This window comes from Antennarius striatus, chromosome 3 (assembly GCF_040054535.1).
Source record: "Antennarius striatus isolate MH-2024 chromosome 3, ASM4005453v1, whole genome shotgun sequence".
NCBI lineage: Eukaryota > Metazoa > Chordata > Actinopteri > Lophiiformes > Antennariidae > Antennarius > Antennarius striatus.
The window spans coordinates 5,986,862-6,007,055 of record NC_090778.1 but is presented as its reverse complement, the minus strand read 5'-3'; the positions used below and the strand labels follow the sequence as shown (position 1 = coordinate 6,007,055).

At 41.1% G+C, this 20,194-nt stretch overlaps 1 protein-coding gene across 8 annotated transcripts in view; it reads left to right on the top strand.

The window, feature by feature from the left end:
• Positions 1–20,194, top strand: part of arvcfb (ARVCF delta catenin family member b) — a 239,866-nt gene that overhangs the window by 201,863 nt on the left and 17,809 nt on the right. The window lies entirely within an intron of this gene.

The following is a 20,194-nucleotide window of genomic DNA, read 5'->3' as shown; positions in this document are numbered from 1 at the left end:
GTAATTTATCTGTTTGATGTTTCTGTGCTGTCCCTGGGACAGTCAGTTAGCTTTTTGTAAAACCGTCAGCTCTGTTAGCTGTCCTTTTGTTTAATCTTGCAACAATGCAGTCAGAGTTAGAATGCCTCTCTTTGTATATTGATCTCTATCAGGCTTGCAGCTAATGGGGCTTCTTTGTTTTGTCTCTTTCGCTGCACTGTGCTATAATCAGCTGGTGACAACTGAGGCCTGGAGCAAAAGCTGTGGATTCTTCCGTCACAACATATGCAGTTTTATACTGAGATTAGAGCAGAAACAATTAGTCAATGAATAGGACAAAAAACTGTCTGCTATTATGATAATTGATTGGTTATTTGAGTCAGCTCTGGGTTTCCGTAGAAAAGATTTGCTCACTTTTAGTTTTATTTCATTCAAAATGTAATGTGGTGTATTGGACCTCTGTTTGAACAAAATCAGACATAAGAAGATATAGGCAGTTTTTGAACTATGCAATATTATGTTAATTGATTAAACAGCAGAATAGAAACAGATGGAAGCAGCTCGCTGGATTCTATTCAAAGGTTGTAATCCACCCAGTAACACCGGTACAATGTTTAATCTTCACAGTAAAGATATACCAGTAAGAGATAGTTCAGCACATAAGTTGTCATAACATTGTCATTTCAACACTTCAGTATTCGCACTGTGTTTCGTACTTTTCTAATTATTGAATTTCAGATGTGCGCTTTTCTACTTTTCTTCTTTTAACAGATTTATACAAGCTGTTTCCTTGTCTTTCCAAACTTTGAGCAAAGCTGAATTAAAGCTGGCATAAAGCTGACATTAGTTTTATGTTCATCATAAGCACGTATATCAATCTTCTCCGGCTCTAAAAGCAAATCAGTGTACAGTGCGACCCCGTTCCTCGCGGTTAATGCGTTCCAGGAACCACACGCGATTAACAAATTGCGCGATAGAGCGACAAACTATTTATCTTATTATTTAAAGTAATTTAAACGTTTCATGAAACCTCCCCATACTGATATTAAACCACCTTCTATCTCTATTACCTTTTCCCACACTCTTATCGACTGTTTAAAGCACTTTTGTGTCTCACGTAAGTCCGAGACACAGAACGTAGTGCACTTCCGGATGCAGTCAGCAAATAGAATGTGCTTACGGTATTGCGTGACTGCCTTCTAAAAATCCGAGATGAGGTAAAGTCGCGAGCATTGATGCGCAAATGCGTGAGGGTGCACTGTATTTTTAAATGTCATTATAGAGATGTGAATATAGATGTGGCATTACTTAGTACCGGTAAATGAAGTGGGCAGAATATTTACACATGCATATGTTGCCCGTGCATAATTAAATATATAAAAGTTACATGAACAAAGTAGTGATAGTATATAGTCGATTAAGAGGATGTTTTGATAAAGAATTATATAATTTGATCACAGTGTGTGATCATATTGTCTCAAATCCAGTGCTGACAAAAAAATTACAGGAAAATAGTAACTCCTCTCCTCTCCTTTTACTTTTTGGCACTGACAGGCAGTTGTAAAAGTCATAAAAGCAAATTAGTAAGCAGAGACAAGTGGATTTGGACTTATTAGATTGTGTATTTGTGTGTCTTTCTGGGGAGAGGTGTGTGTGTGTGAGGGGGGGTGTCCATCTGTCTGGTGATGTCTGGAATTTGCCTGCAGTTGTCCACACCCTCGTGGTATTTACACATCAGCACCTTCATCAGTGTCTAGTGGCAGACACTTAGAGTCAATACCACTCCTTTTTGACTGTTAATTATCCACATTAACATGGCAAAGTGGGCTCTCATTAAATTCCATCGCAATTATTTGATGTTCTTCTACAGTTTAAGCCGATTTTGCACTTTTTGTCATTCCTGAAGGAATGCAGATGAGCCACGTAGATAAGTTATGTATATTAAGTTATATATATTATGTATATTACAGTTATGCAGTTTTGCTACACAATATGCCAACACCCTTCAGAGTTTTGAATCCAGCGAACACAATTATCGTTGCAAGCCTAAATGCCCAGGTGAAATGTTTGCTGTGGAGTACACGGCATTTTCTTGCTAACAGACTGACAAATCTTGGTTGACGTTTATTAGCACGAACCAAAGGAGAACATTAACACAGAGGTGTGTGGATAATAAGGATAGTCATTAGAGCGGGACCCACTTTGACTTTCAAAGTGCTTTTATCACAGTAAGAGGAAGGAAGACCATGAAATCATCTGAGTGTTTGTTTGTTTTTTTGTTTGTGAAGTTTATATGTGTTCAGGTGCATACACCACCCCTCACCCTTCTGTTTGTACAGAGAGATAAAGAGCAGTTCCACTTCTGAGGTGATGGTTAAAGGAGATAGCAGAGATTACATGTGTATCCTGGTCGAGATCTGATGTCAGAGACACAGAGGTCATTGCTGGACCTGGCAGAGGGAACGATAAATCCTTGTCTCTGTGTGGAGGGCATTAACAGGAAAAGTACCGAGAATGGGAAGCATGAGGTTTGTCAGAAGTTTTCTTCTTCTGTCTGTCCAATCCAGCCCCCCAGATGTGATTACTCAGGAATGCCTTGAGGGAATTTCATCACATTTGGCACAATTCTCCACTTGAACTGAGGAATAAAGAATTTAATGTCCAGATGTCCATTTATACATTAATTATGATTTCTCATGAATATCCGATTGGACAAAATGATAAAGTGATGACATTCTTTATCCAAGGTGTTTTCCACTCTGTGTGATGTGAGTGAAATTTAAAGTTGCTGGCCAAGCATGTGAAAATATGAACCGCATTTGTTTTTCTCAAATAATTTACCACTTCTTATGTATACAATATATAAGATTAATCCATCACACAATACAGTGGTACCTCTACTTACAAAATTAATTAGTTCCGGAATAAATTACGTAAGTAGAAAATTACGTAAGTAGAGACGCGTTTTCCATGGAAATGCCCTAATCCGTTCCAAGCCCCAAAAAATTCCGACATAAATGTTTTATAAAGCATAAAAATGCATCAAAACATGTAACAAATACATGTTACGATTATATTATATATTTTATTAACTCCTTTTGCACTATGAGATGAAACTCTTTTTCTGGTTTCTGGAAAAACAGTTGAAGACAAATTCAAGAAAAATTTCTTGCGATCTTGTCAATGTAGCGACAACTTTCGGCTGACTAACAACTACATTTATTACTTTTTCAAAAAACGTCTTTAAAGCCTCCACTACATGCGTTACACAAGTCTGGTTTGACTTGCTTGTAAGCAAGTACTGAATGAGGATGCAACCTGAAGGTATCAATGAGTTTTTTTCTGTGTTAATCATTTTGCATTTGTGGCCTATTATTTAGATGACATGAGGGATGACATACAGTTAAGGTCACTGGGCTGGTATTGAAGCTGAGCATATAGGTTGTGGTAAGGACACAACCTTCAGTGTTAACTGTTAGGGTATTAACCATTCACTTGCTGATGTCCAGCTGGAGTAACATAAAAAAAAAGTAGCATGACGTGTAAATATACTTCAATATGCCTTAGAAAAAGATTTAGAAAGGAAGACGGTTACCAATCTCATGTCTGTATGATGAACATGAGACTAAGGGACTGTTAACTTCACTATAAATAATTGCTAATTGCAGATGTGGCAGCTAACCTAACAAGCTACCTAGCTAGCTATATACAGAAATCAATGAAACACTTAACAGTTTATAATTTTGTAAAATGTGCAGACTTCTTGGTCTTCCCAAGGAGTTTTTTAATTTAATTGGCCTGAATCAAGCAGTTTATGAATAATAACATAGACTTTCTCTAAAACAAGTGAAAACACAGGTCTACTAGACTCCAGACTGGTTCACCTCCACCCCCCAACATAGGTTTGTTGAAACCACAAGATAGATAGATACTTTATTAATCCCGGAGGAAATTGTATATTTCCACTGCTCAGGCATTACATAACGAATAATACTGGATAAACACCAATTACAGCCAACTCATTCACCATGGGCCACGGTTTGTCTAATGAGTCCTACAAACATTCAATACTATTTTCTTTAAACCGTCACTAAAATTAAGATTAAGATATACCAAATTGATCCCCGTTGGGAAATTATTATATTATCAAATTATTATTATTAGTAGTAGTAGTATTGTTATTAGTAGTAGTATCTCTCCCCCTTTTAGGTTTGTTGGAAATGAAACAAATGAAAGAAGGTATTGTTGTAGTGAGAACAACAGTCTGCCACTGACGAGACTACAAAATGATATTCTAAAAGTCGAAAATCAGTGTACACACACACACACACACACACACACACACACACACACACACACACACACACACACACACACACACACACACAAACATACAGATGCTGACAGCATCTGACACAGAAGCTGATTCTACTCTTGATTCTACTAATGTTGTGAAGTTCATCCTCTAAGTTTATTTTGCAGCATCTTTCTTCAGGCAAGTTGATCATATACTTTTCTTGATCAGTGTAGCTGCAACTGCAAGAGGACCTGTTGCAGGTTCATACATCAGTGTTCACAGTGAGTAGTGGAGCATTATTACTCACACCACCCACTCTAGAGTCAGAGGAAGGAGAGGCTGTAAAAAAAAGTAAATTAAGAATTGTAAAAGGTGCTTTTCATTAAAGACCCAGTGAGTGCAGCAGCCCCTGAGATGATAAAACATTTTCCCAGCAGTTAATTGAAACTACAGCGTAAACCTTTATTTTGGAGAAGGTCAGATGAGGAGAGGGAGGAGGGGAGGAGAGAAGACGTGACATAGCAAATGTGTTCACTTTTACAAACCTTGTCCAGTTTTTATTCAGTTTAGTTTCACCAAAAGCGTCAATAAGAGCTGAAGTGATAAACTCTCTATTGGCTGAAGTTTCCTCCAGAGTGGGTTGACAGAATGCAGAAACAGTAGTGGGCTGCTTGAGAGAAACACAGTGCCTCAAATTAATTAGCTTTTACTTTTCATGCATCCTTCATCTCTTCCTCTCTCCTCTTCATCTGCTGTCTGTTATGCTCATCTCTCTTCATTACATTGTCTGAGCTGTGTCTTCATGCAGGAGAGTGAACAGTCTCACATCCTCTCAGTGCATGTGGGTGTGATTTTAATGAGCTCCAACAACCAAAATAAGTGATTGCAACTGCTACAGTTAAGAAGGTGACTGACGAAAGTGGGCAATGGCCTTTCCTCTAGATCTACAGACAGCCATCTCCACTTTTAAAAGATTTGAAAGGGTAAAGATGGCTTACTTTGTTAATAATGCAACTTCTATTACTGTTTTGTATGTGTCCCAACTGCAGTCTGACATTTCATAAGTGAGGTCAGACAGCGAGTGTTCTCTATGCCTTTACTCAGGATCCAGTGTCCATCCATTGTCGTCTATCCTTCTTACTGTGCTGGGTCCCGCTCGGCTAGAGCCTAACCTGTTGACTTTGGACTGAGGCAGGGTACAACCGGGGCAAGACACCACTTCAACATGGGGCCAAGACATAGAAAGACAAACAGCCCTTCACATTCTCACAGGCTCACTTTGCTGAAACATTTGACGTTGGTCCAAAGGGAGGTCTGAATTAATCAGCTTTCCTCACTTTGCTTAGGGTAGAAGTTTCTTTTGTTGTTATTTAGCACATACTGTATATGTGCATATCCTCAATATGCCAATAATTACGTGACCGCTTGCCTGTTCACCCGTGGGCCAGCACTCATCAGTAAAATAAGCTTTTCTATGAAAGAAAATTCCATACTTTTGTGGATGAGATCTGTTTCTCTGGGCAAAACTCGTTCCCAACTTGATACATTTTGTTGTCAAACTGCTTGTCCGTATCCAAGGCTGGTTGATCACAAATGCATGCTGTCATGCTAATTAGTCAAATCTGACAGTATAAAGGTGATTTGACTCAGCAAGTCTTTGTGCTTTTTAAACATCGGTGCTTTCAAAGAACTTTCTCTCTCTCTCTCTCTCTCTTACTTTAGTGATTCTCATTTCTCCTGCTGTCTTCCACTTCAGCTCTGTCTCCAGCCCCAGGAGATGTATTGCGGACTCCTCGTCTCACAAATGCGCGCCAAGAAAACTACAGTGTTTACCAAAATGACGAGTGTGTCGGGCATCTTGCTGCTTTGTCTTGTAAGCCTAGCATTTAATTTCTGGAGATCTTAGCATTGACAAATAACACCAGTGTGAGCTGTTACATATTGCCTTGTCTAACCTCTTTGATATCATCCCACTAGAGATCTGAATTTGCAGTATAATGAACAGTGTTTTGCTATCGGAGTCATCTTGGTCTATGATGTGTCTCCGCTATTGAAGTCTAAAGAGTCAGAGGCTCAATTGAATTAAGAGAAACCAAGCTACAAATCCATTGTTTGTCTCTGCTGTTGTTGCACAAGCGACAGAGGAATATTTTTCTTGATGGCTCTGTGGCATGAATCTGATCCTTGTAATCTTCCTTGCAATATCGCTAGGCTTCATAAGCTGCAGCAAGTGAAACAGTTGTCTTTCCCAGAGGCACAATGAGCATCCAGCAAGTAAATATGTTCAAGAAGACTGTTTTGCAGGATAAAGCATCCTTGCACCATTAATTGCTGCGGAGTCTGCTTCAGAGCAGCTCAATTCCAGTGGGAGGGAAAGTTTTGGCTTTTTCTGTATAGAATTTAAAGCAGAAAATCACAAACATTTTACTCTTTATGCTAAATTTCACACAGTTTTCTTACATACAGGCTCTCTGTTTCCATGGCTGTGGAATGTAACACATAGACAGGGAACACTCAGTCCAGTTACCGACTTCATGCTAGTTTACAGCCTGCTGATAACTGGTGGATCACTTACAATGTAGTTTGGAATAAATGCACCACATTGTTGTTATGGTGACGTTACACCTTCACCTCTTTTTCTATGCTTTTTTCTGCACATTTCACAGCTCAGCTGGATCCCAAACGGCAATGGCCTTGTCCTCACCTGGACCGGCGTACAGAGTGATGGAAGTTTCACATACGCAAAGTGTATGCATAAACAAAAAGCCTGCATATACAGTAAACAGTTAACACTTTTACAGACACATGCTCACAGATATTCACACCTACTTTCTCACTCTCAGATTCTCTGTTGTCTTGACACGTAGCGTCCACTTTACACGGGGTTGGATCCAGACTGTCTGGCACCTTATATAACTCCATCTCTCTGTGGCCCCAGTCATTACATTTCCCTTGATATTTTTCCTTTCTCATGTCAAATACGCAGTTTAATGCTTTGCATGTGCTCTTTCTTCATTCTTCACTACATCCAGAGCGAAGCCTGTCCTTCTCTAAGAAAAGGAGGTCATTGTATCACATGGTGTGAGGAGTAACTAATTGGTTTCCTTTCTGTTCCATTTCTGCCATAACCTTCAAATTGAGAAGCAAAGCTTAAACAGGATGCAAACAAACAACAACCAAACAGAGATACTGTTTCTCAGGAGACTTCCTGGTTAAATAAAAGATGGATAAATATAAACACAAACCCAAAACAAATATAATCTCACCCTGATGAAATTTCCACCCGAACCATTCATAGATGCTGACTTTTGTCTGCTGAAAATCTTTTCACAGAGTTGCATGGATTTATGATGTGAATGGATGAATTTAAATTCTGATGTTTAGCTATGTTCTATGCAGATGTCAGACATGTGAATTCATAAATAATCTGTCCACAAGGCCCCTGTCTCAATCTCAGTTTATAGCAACAAGAAAAAAGAAGATTCAGTGATTTTGAAAGTCATGTTCATACGTCAGCCATTTGGCATATTAATAAGTGTACGCAGTCTGAACCCCAACTGGTGCAGCCATTGAACATGACTATACAGACATCTGTTTAGATTAGAAAGTGGCACTGACTGAATGCCTGTGAGCAGAACATTTGTCAAACTTGTGTCTACGTGTTGGTGTTAGCTGATGATTGTCTGTTAGCCAACTAGCTGATCTTTACTCCTGTCTTTTTTTAATGGCTCCCAGCTCTGGGTAGCACCACCTTCTCAACACAGATATATGTAGAAATATTTAAATTTAGACAATAGCTAGATATATCTTTTCTTACAGATTATGCAACACAGCATTGCAGCAATGCCAAAAAATTGCAAGCATTGGCGCGTAAAGTATGGCGCTGTGTCTTTGTATTAAATGGCAACATGTTAAAAAGTGGCTCCAGTTGGTCCCTCCCCACCAAACATAGGTTTAAACTGAATTCTGTACTGCCAGACGAAGTTTTAAGAGCACCACTGAACTCTGCTCACCCTGGTTGGTCATTCACTTCCTCTCATTTGTTGTTGTTTTGGTAAGTAAGCACAACACAGAAAATTGGCTAATTATGTGAAATTCTAGTAGTTTGCAGCTGATATTCTAGCTATTTCAACACTCCATCTAGCCCCCACTCCATTCCTCCACAGGCAGTGATGAAAAGCAGTGATAATAAGATGAGCCGAGGTTAAGAACAAATGAGGAGTGCGAAAAAGTGTTTTTAAGTAGGACCACCTTGTGTTTTGTAGAAAATATAAAGGTTTGCATTGTAATCCTATTCGTTGTTGATAGTGACTCTCCTGCAGATCATTACTGGAAAGAATTCCAAGTAGATAAGTATGTGCTTGTTGCATTGCAGCATTTATCTACTTGTTTTGGCGCAGCAAAATAAGGCCCTTCTAGTTCTTATTCCTCAGACAGTCAATGACTACTCCAGCTTTTCCTCCCATTAAAACCACAGTAAGGTAAACTGGTTCTCTAGTAGGTTAAACTTCATTTCCCCTAAAAAATGAGTGTCCCAATCAGTTCTCTCCTTCCTACAAGGCTCTGTGGGATAGAAGCCACGCTATAAAATCAAAGTAGCTTGCAACATCAGGCTTTTCAGATGATCAACCATGGTTTTCATCTCCCCCCATCTCCCCGAACTTGAGCAGTTGGAGTAAAGTGAAAATTATGAGACGAGAACGATTCAGAAGAAGTAGGAGATAGCACAGTGAGATACATTTGCCAACTGATGCCCTTGTTTGCCTCTGTGTGAGGCACAAGATCACTGCTTCCTGTTTTTGCACGAGATGCTTTAATCTAATTAAAAGCAGATTAATAGAACGCTGACTAGCATCACTGGAGATGCAACTGAGGCTTGATGATTGGAAAAAACAACCCCCACAGGATTCACCACTGTCCTGTTGCTGGTAGATTGCAAATAAAATATTTTTCACAAGCAGGCAAGACCGTTGTGAACAGGAGTACTTAAACACACCCTAAAGACTGCTGTCCTTTATTCAACCCAGCAGAGGGTTAAATAGAGCAGAGAGGAGGTCAGAACTGGCAGGTGTCCAACCAGACATCTTTGAGGTTTTACTCCCAGAATAAATTTAGCCAGACATATATTGTAAATCAGGCAAGCATGATTCTGTGCAATATAGTCCAGAGCTTTATATTATCCTTATTTGCACTTCTTTTCAGGCAGAAAAGACGAGGAGTGGAAAGGACAAGGTCTACAATGATAATTCATGTTGCTATACATGTATACTATTACAGTACTAATGTGAGATAGATGAGGAGATTGGGACAACATTAAACACTGTTTCACTGCAGCCCATTCCAGTCTTTAAAGAAATTTAATGTGTGTTTGATTTGAGCCTGGGAGAGTGGGGGAAGCTCATTGCTTTGATTTGAGTCTTATAGCCACATTATCTACACTGTGACACACACACACAACTCATTTACACACACAACTGCTCTGTCAAGTTCTGACCAGTTTGGTATTATATGGCTATCGGAGCAGATGCTGTTGTTTACCAGTGTGTTACAGAGATTATTACCTGGGAAAAATTACCACAGAATCATCGATGTGTACACTGGAGAGTGTGTTGAAAGGAAGGCATAGGTTGTCATCCTCCATGGCAAAAGTTAATCCAGAGAATCCATCACACTTCAGCCTGCCATTCCACAAAGAGAGGAATGGCAAGGCTGGAGGAAGCAATAAATGAGAGATGGGGGCTGACAATGACCCAGACACAGGAAATCTCTCCACCGTTAAACATCATCACTGCTGTCATCACACATCCTAGATGCAGGCAGCTGCTTGAGACACAGGGCACGCTTGTTTTGAGGTGGACTGTAAGTAGTTTTACAGGGGAAACACATCCAATTTAAATAAAACACAAGCCACCCACACAAATCGTTCATTCTGTTGTGCTTTATACATGCTGTCAGCCTCCACTGGTGCTAGCAGGTTGGCCCAGCTAAAGAAAGTATATTGGCGATATCAAGAGAATATCAAACTCATAATCATTATGGTGCAAATCTTTGTACATCAGCAGGTGCAACAAAAATAACAAAGTGTGATTTAAGGTACCCCCAGAGACCCGACGAGAGATCTAATGAGGCAAAACAAGTGACCTTTATGTGGGCGTTGGACCACAGCTGCTTTAAATACGGTAGCCTGGTCACATGTGGAAAAAAATAATGGAGTGAACACTTGGAAAAGCTCTCGGGCTAATTAAAACACAGGTAGACAAAACAAATGTAGATCAGTAACCTAAGAGGACCCCAGACACAAAACCATGACATAAAAGGAAGCACAGCGAAGCCCCACTGTAACACACCACACACTCATCTCACATCCCACCACAACCACAGCCCATCAGAATTAATAATCTTGCATGCTAATCATGTGACCAGTATTTTACTCTTCATTTTTCATTTTATTGAAATGTTAGTTCATCTCATGAATTAAGACTCAGTTTATCTGCTTTTTCATGTTGTTGTAGCTGCCAGGAAAATAAACCATCATCCATCTACCACTTAGGAATCACGTGTTGTAGTAGTAAGTGTTTTTAGAATCCGATACCAGCAAATTCAAATCAAACAACCTGCGACGGTTATTAATGCAGCTGCATGTTTCAGTTTTATTCATTCCCCTCGTCCATACAACAAGCCCAGACCTCCTCACATCTTTCCCTGACTCCAAATCTGCTTCAACGTAATGCCTCTATCTCCAGCCCATGTTCCAGTCACTGCTGTATCTTTATTAATGCCCCCTCTCACACGCACGTGCACACACGCACCACACACACACACACACACAGACACACCCACACCCACACACACACACACACACACACACACACACACACACACACACACACACACACACACACACACACACACACACACACACACACACACACACACACACACACAGCAGTCCACAGGATTATCTTGGTTTATTCCCGAAGGCTGGACAGCCAGCCTCCAAACCCCAATCCCAAACTGCAGAGTACATTATTTAGCTCAGGCTGCAGTGCATCACTTTTTCCTGTGGTAGACACTAGAAGGTTTTTATTCTTTTTCCCTCTCTTTATGACCCTCTTGCTGCCCTGATCCATGCATCTCTGTTGACTATTTCCCAGACAGCTCTCCCATCACCGCACAACATTCACCCACCTCTGCTCTCTCTTTCTGCTCTCTCTCCATCAAACAATGTGTTATTACTTCCATACTTACGCCTTTGTTACCTACTTTACTTTCATCCTCTGTCACTCCTCTTATACCCTTGTTCATTCTCTTCCACTCTCAGCCTTACTTCATCCTCTCCTTTCCCTTCTCCCCTCCCTCGATTGTCTTTCCTATCACCCCACTCCATAATTCTCCCCATCACCTCTCTATTTGTCATCCTCCTGTTCTCTTCCTGCTCATCTTTCTCCCGTCTGCTTTGTTGCTGTTATATTTCCAATGTTGCATTCTGGGAATCAGCATTGAAGTTTGTGATGAGAACACTACACCGCCCTGACAACAGGAGCTTGTTGGCAATCCTTCAGGCTCTGGTGAACAACAACTGTCAAATAGGATACAGATAAAATTGTCCATCTCTATCTCTCCCTCTCCCTCTCTCACACACACACACACACACACAACCCTCTGTTTTTTCCTCCATCTCTTTCTCTCTGGCAGGCTCTAGCTGTCGTTGAGTTTTTGGCTACATGTGTGCATGTGTGAGGACGTGACTTGCCTGAATAAATACAGCACATGCTCAAGGTGGTGCTGAAACATGCACCACTCTCACAGATGCACACACATCAAGCCATACACTCCAATATGCTCAAAAGCACTCAAACAACCAAGGGAGTTGCTAAACATAAACCTAGAGTGCACCAAGTACAAGAACGGCTTGGCCACTAATTGCAGCCCCTGGGTTAGCATTTTGGCCAACTGTTGTGGAAATAAGGGAATTATAGGTAAGGTGGGGAAAGGTCTCCATTTTACAGCTACTTTGGTGCTGACTTGTGTTGCCAGTTGTATTCAACAACTCTGAAATGCATCACCGATATGGTAAGGTTGCTGCTTGCTGCTGTTTTGATTGAAAAGCATTTTGTTTGTTTTGTTTTTCTCAGAGGAGATGGGTTTCCATAGCAACCTTAGTGTGGTTATCACGCACCCTTTTATCACTGCATATGTAGACATCAATGTGTAGATCAAGATCTAACTTTATCTGTGGATTTCACATTCATGCTAGAAATATTGAAGAGATTAGGTTGAAGAAAAAGATGCCAGAAGAAAGCAAAATAAGGAAAGAGAGATACGAGATAAAGAGACTCACAGACGGGAGATAAATTTTCTCAGCACTGTAACATTAATCTTTGTTTGTTCTCTATCTATAACCAACTTACTATCATACTGTACACCAGGATAAGACTCTAAAGCTGCATTCACATTCGGTTGAAATGGGAAAGATTGCCTCATACTTCATCCTCAGAAAATTAAAAACATGACAGTGTCATTCAGTACACTGAGAAAGCAGAGAATTACACAGAGTAACAACAAACTCCATTATTCTTTATATTTGTCTCTCCTCTTTTCATTGAGTTAAATTGTGATTTAATGTAGCTGTCAAAATGATCTTATTATTATTTTTATCCTTCGTAACGATGCCAGACACCAAAGCTGACGACTGACTGGCTTCTGACCAGCTGACAGAAGGTCGCCCGACTCATACAGCAATATCATCATCCAACCCCATGTACACTGAAAGTAGTTCTGTATAACCTACAAATTTTTTGTGAACAAAACATTATTAGACAGATCCATTTTGAACACAGTATTTAATAGTATTAGTAGCACTAAGGATCTGTTTCATTGCTGCAGAATTTGTTTTGTCAAGCTTAAAATTAGAGCATAAAGAAGTCATGTTAAATTACATTCAAAGATTATTTTCTGATAGTATGAGGCATTTTTGTTTGTATTTTGTGTAGCCTATTATTTTACTTTCGGAAAAGCAACAGTTAAAATGTTCCTACTATTTGTAATTTTGCCATGTAGAATGAGGCTTCTGACACATAACTCCCACGTAACATATTATGGAATAATATCTGATACAATTAAGATTTCCGTCAGTTATATCCTACTGACTCATATGTTTGTGTAAATGATTATTGTCATATTCAATTGATTAATGGTTGATTGTATGAAATGTGAAAACAATTCCTTTCACAATTTCACAAAGGTACTTCACAAAGGTTTCCCAGAGTAGAAAGCAAGACAACAAGGACTTTACTTCATCATTAATAAAAAACAATACATAATTAAATTTTAAAAAATGTTTGATGTATTTGCTTGAACATTTGCTGTAATGATAAACTGACTATAAAAATGAATCGACTGATTGTTGCAACTTTTAATACTGATGAGATGTATTAATTTTTAAATATTAATCAAAGTAGCATTAAGCAGTGGACTCATCATGGTTATATTACAGTTTATACAAGCTGTAGCCTACTTTTAAATCCCCGTCCAGACAGAGAATATTATAATGCTCTTTCATTTCAGCACTAACATGGTGTGTGTGAGTTTTAAATAAAAACGGTGAACATAAGTTCTATAAACAAATGTTAAATGTAAATATTTAATTTACTAGCACTGGAAGTAGCAGCACAAAGCACCTGGTACTTACAAATGCCCTGTGTGGTTGCATGCATGGCCAAGGGACCTGCACGACATGACAATCTTTTAGAGAATGGGGCAAATTGTTCTGTAAGTCTTTTCATCACTCCATGCAATCTGAAAAGTGGCATATCTTGTCAATATATTTCTCATCCGAGGGGAAATAACATCCACCTGACAGAGATTCTAATATAAACTATCATCTTCACCTCAGGCCCTGAAACACTATTACATTAGCTCAAGGAACATTGGAAGCAAACAACAGAAACATTACCATGGTTGCTCCACTGAGATGCTGGATAGCTGTGAGGCACATTCTTGAGTGAGCCACAGAAAACCTAATAGAACTATGGCTCAAGAGTGGGAGGCCCACTGGCTCAGCGTTCCTGACTAAAGTTCACAGGTTGCAGTTGGATTGATGGAGGATTTCTTAAGGACTTTGATGAAGGAGTGCTTGGATGGTTTATACAAAATGATGTCTGACTGTTTTTATTATTGCTGCTAATTTTTTTAAATCTTTTTTGGATTAGAATCCCACAGCAGGACTTTTCTGGCCCATCAGTCCAGAAAACAGGAAGTACTCCCGTCAATGGCAGTGACTCAGGAGCAGCTTGCTGAAAAAAGTCCTATTGTGTTAAATGGAAGGAAACAACCTTTAATGGACCAGAGTTTTGGTTGTGCTGGAGCAGAACTCTTGTTGTTAAAGGGCAAGTATGAAGGGAAAAGGGAGGGAGCGATCTGTGCTGCAACACTAGCTATGTGGCTCCTACGATCTGTCTCTTTGCCCAATCTCCAATCTCCAAAACCACAGCTCTCACATCAGGGCATCATTGTGGTCCAATTCTGATGGGTATCTGCCCAGGAGATGTGCCAGTTGCCATCTTCTGTTCCTCTATGTTGCCATTCATCACATTAAGGCCAAACCACCATGTGGGTATGCTAATGAATGGTGCCTGGGGCTGTCCATAGAGATGCCAATCTTTAACAGGGGCCAGAGCGAAAGAAGAGAAAATGATGCCCGGACAGTCAGTCTGAAGAGCTGATAGGTAATGACGTTTTAAAGGCTGGTCAGTTGAAGCTTGGATCAAATGCTTTTCACAAAAGTTTGTCGGTTTTCACTTCAACCTGCATAAGTTATTGAGTTTTCATAGTGATGACAACATAAGCAGTGGTAAGGTAATTAGAAAATCAATTATATGTTCATCTGTGGGATTTATAATGAGTGCTGACATGTTATTCATTCATTCATCTTACAACCCGCTTAATCCGCTAACGCAGGTCGCGGGGGAGCCGGTGCCCATCCCGGCAGTCTCAGGGCGTGAGGCGGGGGCCACTCCGGGCACGACGCCAGTGTGCCACATAGAAACAATCATTCATTCACACACACTCACTCCTACGGTCAATTTGGGACCGGCCAATCAACCTGAAGCGCATGCTTTTGGAGGTGGTAGGAAGCTGGAGAACCCGGAGAGAACCCACGCAGACACGGGGAGAGCATGCGAACTCCGCACAGAGCGGGACTCGAACCCGGGTCCACCTTGTTGTGAGGCGGCAGCGCTAACCACTGCGCCACCGTGCCGCCTTGACATGTTATGTATTAGACATATTACATTCACATCTAATATTTAGAATATTTGCAGAAAATGCAGTGAAAATCTCAATCTCTTGTCAGTGCATGTATCATCCTCCGGTTACTATTTACTGTTTGGAACAGATCAGTTTTGTCCATAGCCAATACTCCTGCCATCCGTTCTTTGACTAAACAGTGTTATTGACATGCATTCCTCAAGTTAATCCAAATTGCCCTCCTTGCAGTAATACAGGATCAAGTCATGATCAATTTCTTCTTCTTCTTTTCCTTTCAGCTTTTCCCTTCAGGGGTCGCCACAGCGAATCAATTGCCTCCATCTAACCCTGTCCTTTGCATCCTCTTCTCTCACACATACTACCTTCATGTCCTCTTTCACTACATCCATAAACCTCCTCTTTGGTTTTCCTCTAGGCCTCCTGCCTGGCAGTTCAAAACTCAGCATTTTTCTACCAATATGTTCACTATCTCTCCTCTGGACAATTGTCCAAAACATCTCAGTCTAGCCTCTCTGACTTTATCTCCAAAACCTCTAACATGTGCTGTCCCTCTGATCTACTCATTCCTGAGCCTATCCTTCCTGGTCACTACACCAGAGAGGACCTCAACATCTACATCTCTGCTACCTCCAGCTCTGTCTCCTGTCTTTTCCTCAGTGACACTGTCTCTAGACCAAACAACATGCTGGTCTCACCACAGTTTTGTACACCTTTCATTTAATTTTAACTGAAATTCTTCTATCACACATCACACCTGACACTTTCCTCCACCCATTCCATCCTGTCTGTACACACTGCTTCACCTCTTTTCCACACTCTCCATTGCTCTGGACTGTTGACCCTAAGTACTTAAAATCCTCCACCTTCTTGATCTCTTATCCCTCACTCTCTCACTCTTCCACTTTGGTCCCTCTCATTCACACACATGTACTCTGTCTTACTGCGGCTAACGTTCATTCCTCTCCTTTCCAGGACAAACTCCACCTCTCTAGCTTCTCCTCCACCTCTTCCCTGCTCTCGCTGCAGATCACTATGTCATCTGCAAACATCATAGTCCATGGAGATGCCTGTTTAACCTCGTCTGTCAGCCTGTCCGTCATCATAGCGAACAAGAAGGGGCTCAGAGCTGATCCCTGATGCAGTCCCACCTCCACCTTGAACTCCTCTGTCACACCTACAGCACACCTCACCACTGTCTTACAGTCCTCATACATGTCCTGCACCGCTCTAACATACTTCTCTGCCACTCCAGACTTCCTCATACAATACCACAGTTCGTCTCTGGGCACCCTGTCATAAGCTTTCTCCAGATCTACAAAAACACAATGCAGCTCCCTCTGGCCTTCTCTGTACTTCTCTATCAACATCCTCAAAGCAAATACTGCATCTGTAGTACTCTTTATTGGCATGAAACCTTACTGCTGCTCACAAATGTTCACTTCTGCCCTTAGTCTAGCTTCCACTACTCTTTCCCATAACTTCATTGTATGGCTCATCAGCTTTATTCCTCTGTAGTTGCCACAACTCTGCACATCTCCCTTGTTCTTAAAAATGGGTACCAGCACACTTCTTCTCTATTCCCTCTCTATTCCTGTATAGATCAGTCTCTCCCTCCTTACTGTCCAACCTAGCATACAAGTCATCATAAGCTTCTTGTTTGGCCTTTGCCACCTCTACCTTCACCTTACGCTGCATCTCCCTGTACTCCTCTCAGTGTCCCACTTCTTCTTAGCTAACCTCTTTCTCTGTATACACTCCTGTACCTCCTCATTCCACCACCAAGTCTCCTTATCTACTTTCCTTCCAGATGACACACCAAATACTCTCCTGCCTGTCTCCTGCCTGATCACATTAGCTGTAGTTTTCAAGTCATCTGGAAGCACCTCCTGACCACCCAGAGCCTGTCTTAACTCCTTCCTAAAAGTCATGCAACACTCTTCCTTTTTCAGCTTCCACCATTTCGTCTTCTGCTCTGCCTTTGCCCTCTTCATCTCCTCTCCACCAGAGTCATCCTACACACCACCATCCTATGCTGTTTGGCTACTTCTCGCCTGCCACAACTTTGCAGTCACTGATCTCCTTCAGATTACACCGTCTACAGGTTCAGATTACACCTTCTACTCCTTCAGATTACACCGTCTACAAGTCATGATCAATTTAATTAATTGATTTCACAATCAGGCAAGTAAAGTCGGGCGGCACGGTGGCGCAGTGGGTAGCGCTGTCGCCTCATAACACGGCGGGTCCGGGTTTGAGTCCCGCTCTGTGCGTAGTTCGCATGCTCTCCCCGTGTCTGCGTGGGTTCTCTCCGGGTTCTCCGGCTTTCTCCCACCTCCAAAAGCATGCGCTTCAGGTTGATTGGCCAGTCCCAAATTGACCGTAGGAGAGAGTGTGTGTGTGAGTGATTGTTTGTCTCTATGTGGCTTCGCGGTACACTGACGTCATACCCGGGGTGTCCCCCGCCTCATGCCCTGAGACTGCCGGGCTAGGCACCGGCTCCCCCGCAACCTGCGTAAGCGGTTTAAGCGGGTTAAGAAAATGACTGACTGACAAGTAAAGTCTCCATGGCTAGTTGTGCAAAAACCTGAGTGTTGCTTCTTTTCACAGTGGCCTGTCCAGTCTTAGCATGCAAACACTCCAGGTGACTGTAAACTCTGTCTATCTTTCAAGCAGGGTGGAAATTCAAAAAGAAGCATTATTTAAAAACACTCTATGACATAAAACACAACTGTGGAGGGCATTTCTCACGCCCTTGGGAACACTGCCAATTTACTTGTTTTGTTTATGTGGGTTTGTTGCACTACCGTTTGGGTTTTAATGAGCCTGAGAGTCACGACCGTTATTATATGGGTGGCATGCTATTTTTAATGATGTGCTGTTTAAGCCTTCGCTTTGCTGTGGCTCTGCAAAAGTCTTCATTAGCACTACAGCACCCCCCTTTATGCCAGTTTATACTCAAGTACAGATACTTTTACTTAAAAAGGGTCAAGTGTGCATCAGCTACACATGTGGAATACCCTCATTTACTTCTGTGTTGTCAGCTCAGCTGTGTATGTATTGCTCTTCTTTTTCTCACCCTGCCATCCAAGTTGAAGTCATTTTTGGCCTACAATGAGAGTAGGAGCAGAGTAGTGCTGGACATCACAATCATTTCAATTATTAAAAAGTCAGGAGTTCAAATGTCAGAGTCTGTGTGTTATGTTAACATTTCTATGATTGTAGCGTGACTGCACTAGAGTAAAACTCCATATCACTGTAGCCTTTCACCATGTTGTAAAATTACTCTCTGAATAGCAGAATGTGGTAGACCATGTTACCCCCAGGATTCAGTTATGTGCTGGAAACAGATCAGCAAATAAATGCAGGTCATACTGAGTTTTTTTAGGTAGTAGATGGGGACCCAGTGCATGTTGTAGCACACTGGATCGAAGAGCAGGACTTCACTGTGTCCAAGTAAAGCTTTTGTTTTGTTTTGGCTGTGTGTGCGTGCGTGCTTGTTACAGTCATGTGCATCCAGTTTGGCACAAAGGCAGCCGGCTATCCTGGAGGTAGGCAGATGGCTGGAAGAATTGAATCAGTCAAGTGTGTGAGGTGTGAGAGTTTCATTAGGTCCACATACATATTTGAGTGTGCAAGCCCCTTTCTGCGCTGTCAGTTAGTCCATTATCATTTACTAGCCTGTCATACTGCTACATCTCAGCTTTAATTGCAACCAACAGTGAAGCTTCATGAACCTAATAAGTGCTTTAGCTCTGTGCTTAGCGTCGCCAAATTACTTCACCCTAACTTTGTCACTAACCCAGTTTTTTGTGCACTGCAGCGCCACAAAAACCCTCATCTTCAGCTTCCCATCACTAATTGTGCTTTGTATCAATTGCTGGAGTTGTTACTGTCATCTTCTGCTTTGAAGAATAACCTCCTGCTCTTCCCCTCTCACCTCATTTAAGGAGGATCATAGATCTCAAGAGCATTACACAGAATCCACATTTATTTGTGTGTACAGAGACAAAGCAAGGAGTCGTTGTGATTGGTTGTTATGAAGAAGCGATCAGCAGGAGGCTTATTTGGTGGCTGTAGTTGTGTGATGTGACAACAAAGGCACTGGAAATAGGAACACTCATCAGCTCCGCTCTGTATGTATTGCCCTTCTTTTTTCTAACCCTGCCGTCTTACCCCACCTGCATTCGTGACACAAAATTTTTTTCTTGAAATTTTATTTTGTTCGGTGAGATGTTGTGTATCTGCATGTAAGTTAGGTGTTCAGAAGAGGTCATTTGTTTCATGTAGTGAAATCTAGTGTAAACTACCAATTAATTTAAATTATTTTGAATTAAACTGTATTTAAATTTTAGTTATTGAACAGTAACATACAGCATTTTCGATGCAGGATTTGAAATGGGTTTTTTTAATTTTCAAACTTTTCCTGAAGTGAAGGATGTAAATACCGCAAACTAAAAAGGAGGTGCATTTGCATAGACTCCTCGTGTATCCCTGGATACATCTTTATTCAGATAATCTCATCATGTTTACAGTCTATCACAGAATCTAGGGCCGTGAGTTTCCCTGAGCAACACCAAGGTCGCATCACCCTGACAGCTCATCTCCCCCTCTGAATTGTAATTCTGCCTAACAAAGTGACAACTATCGTGC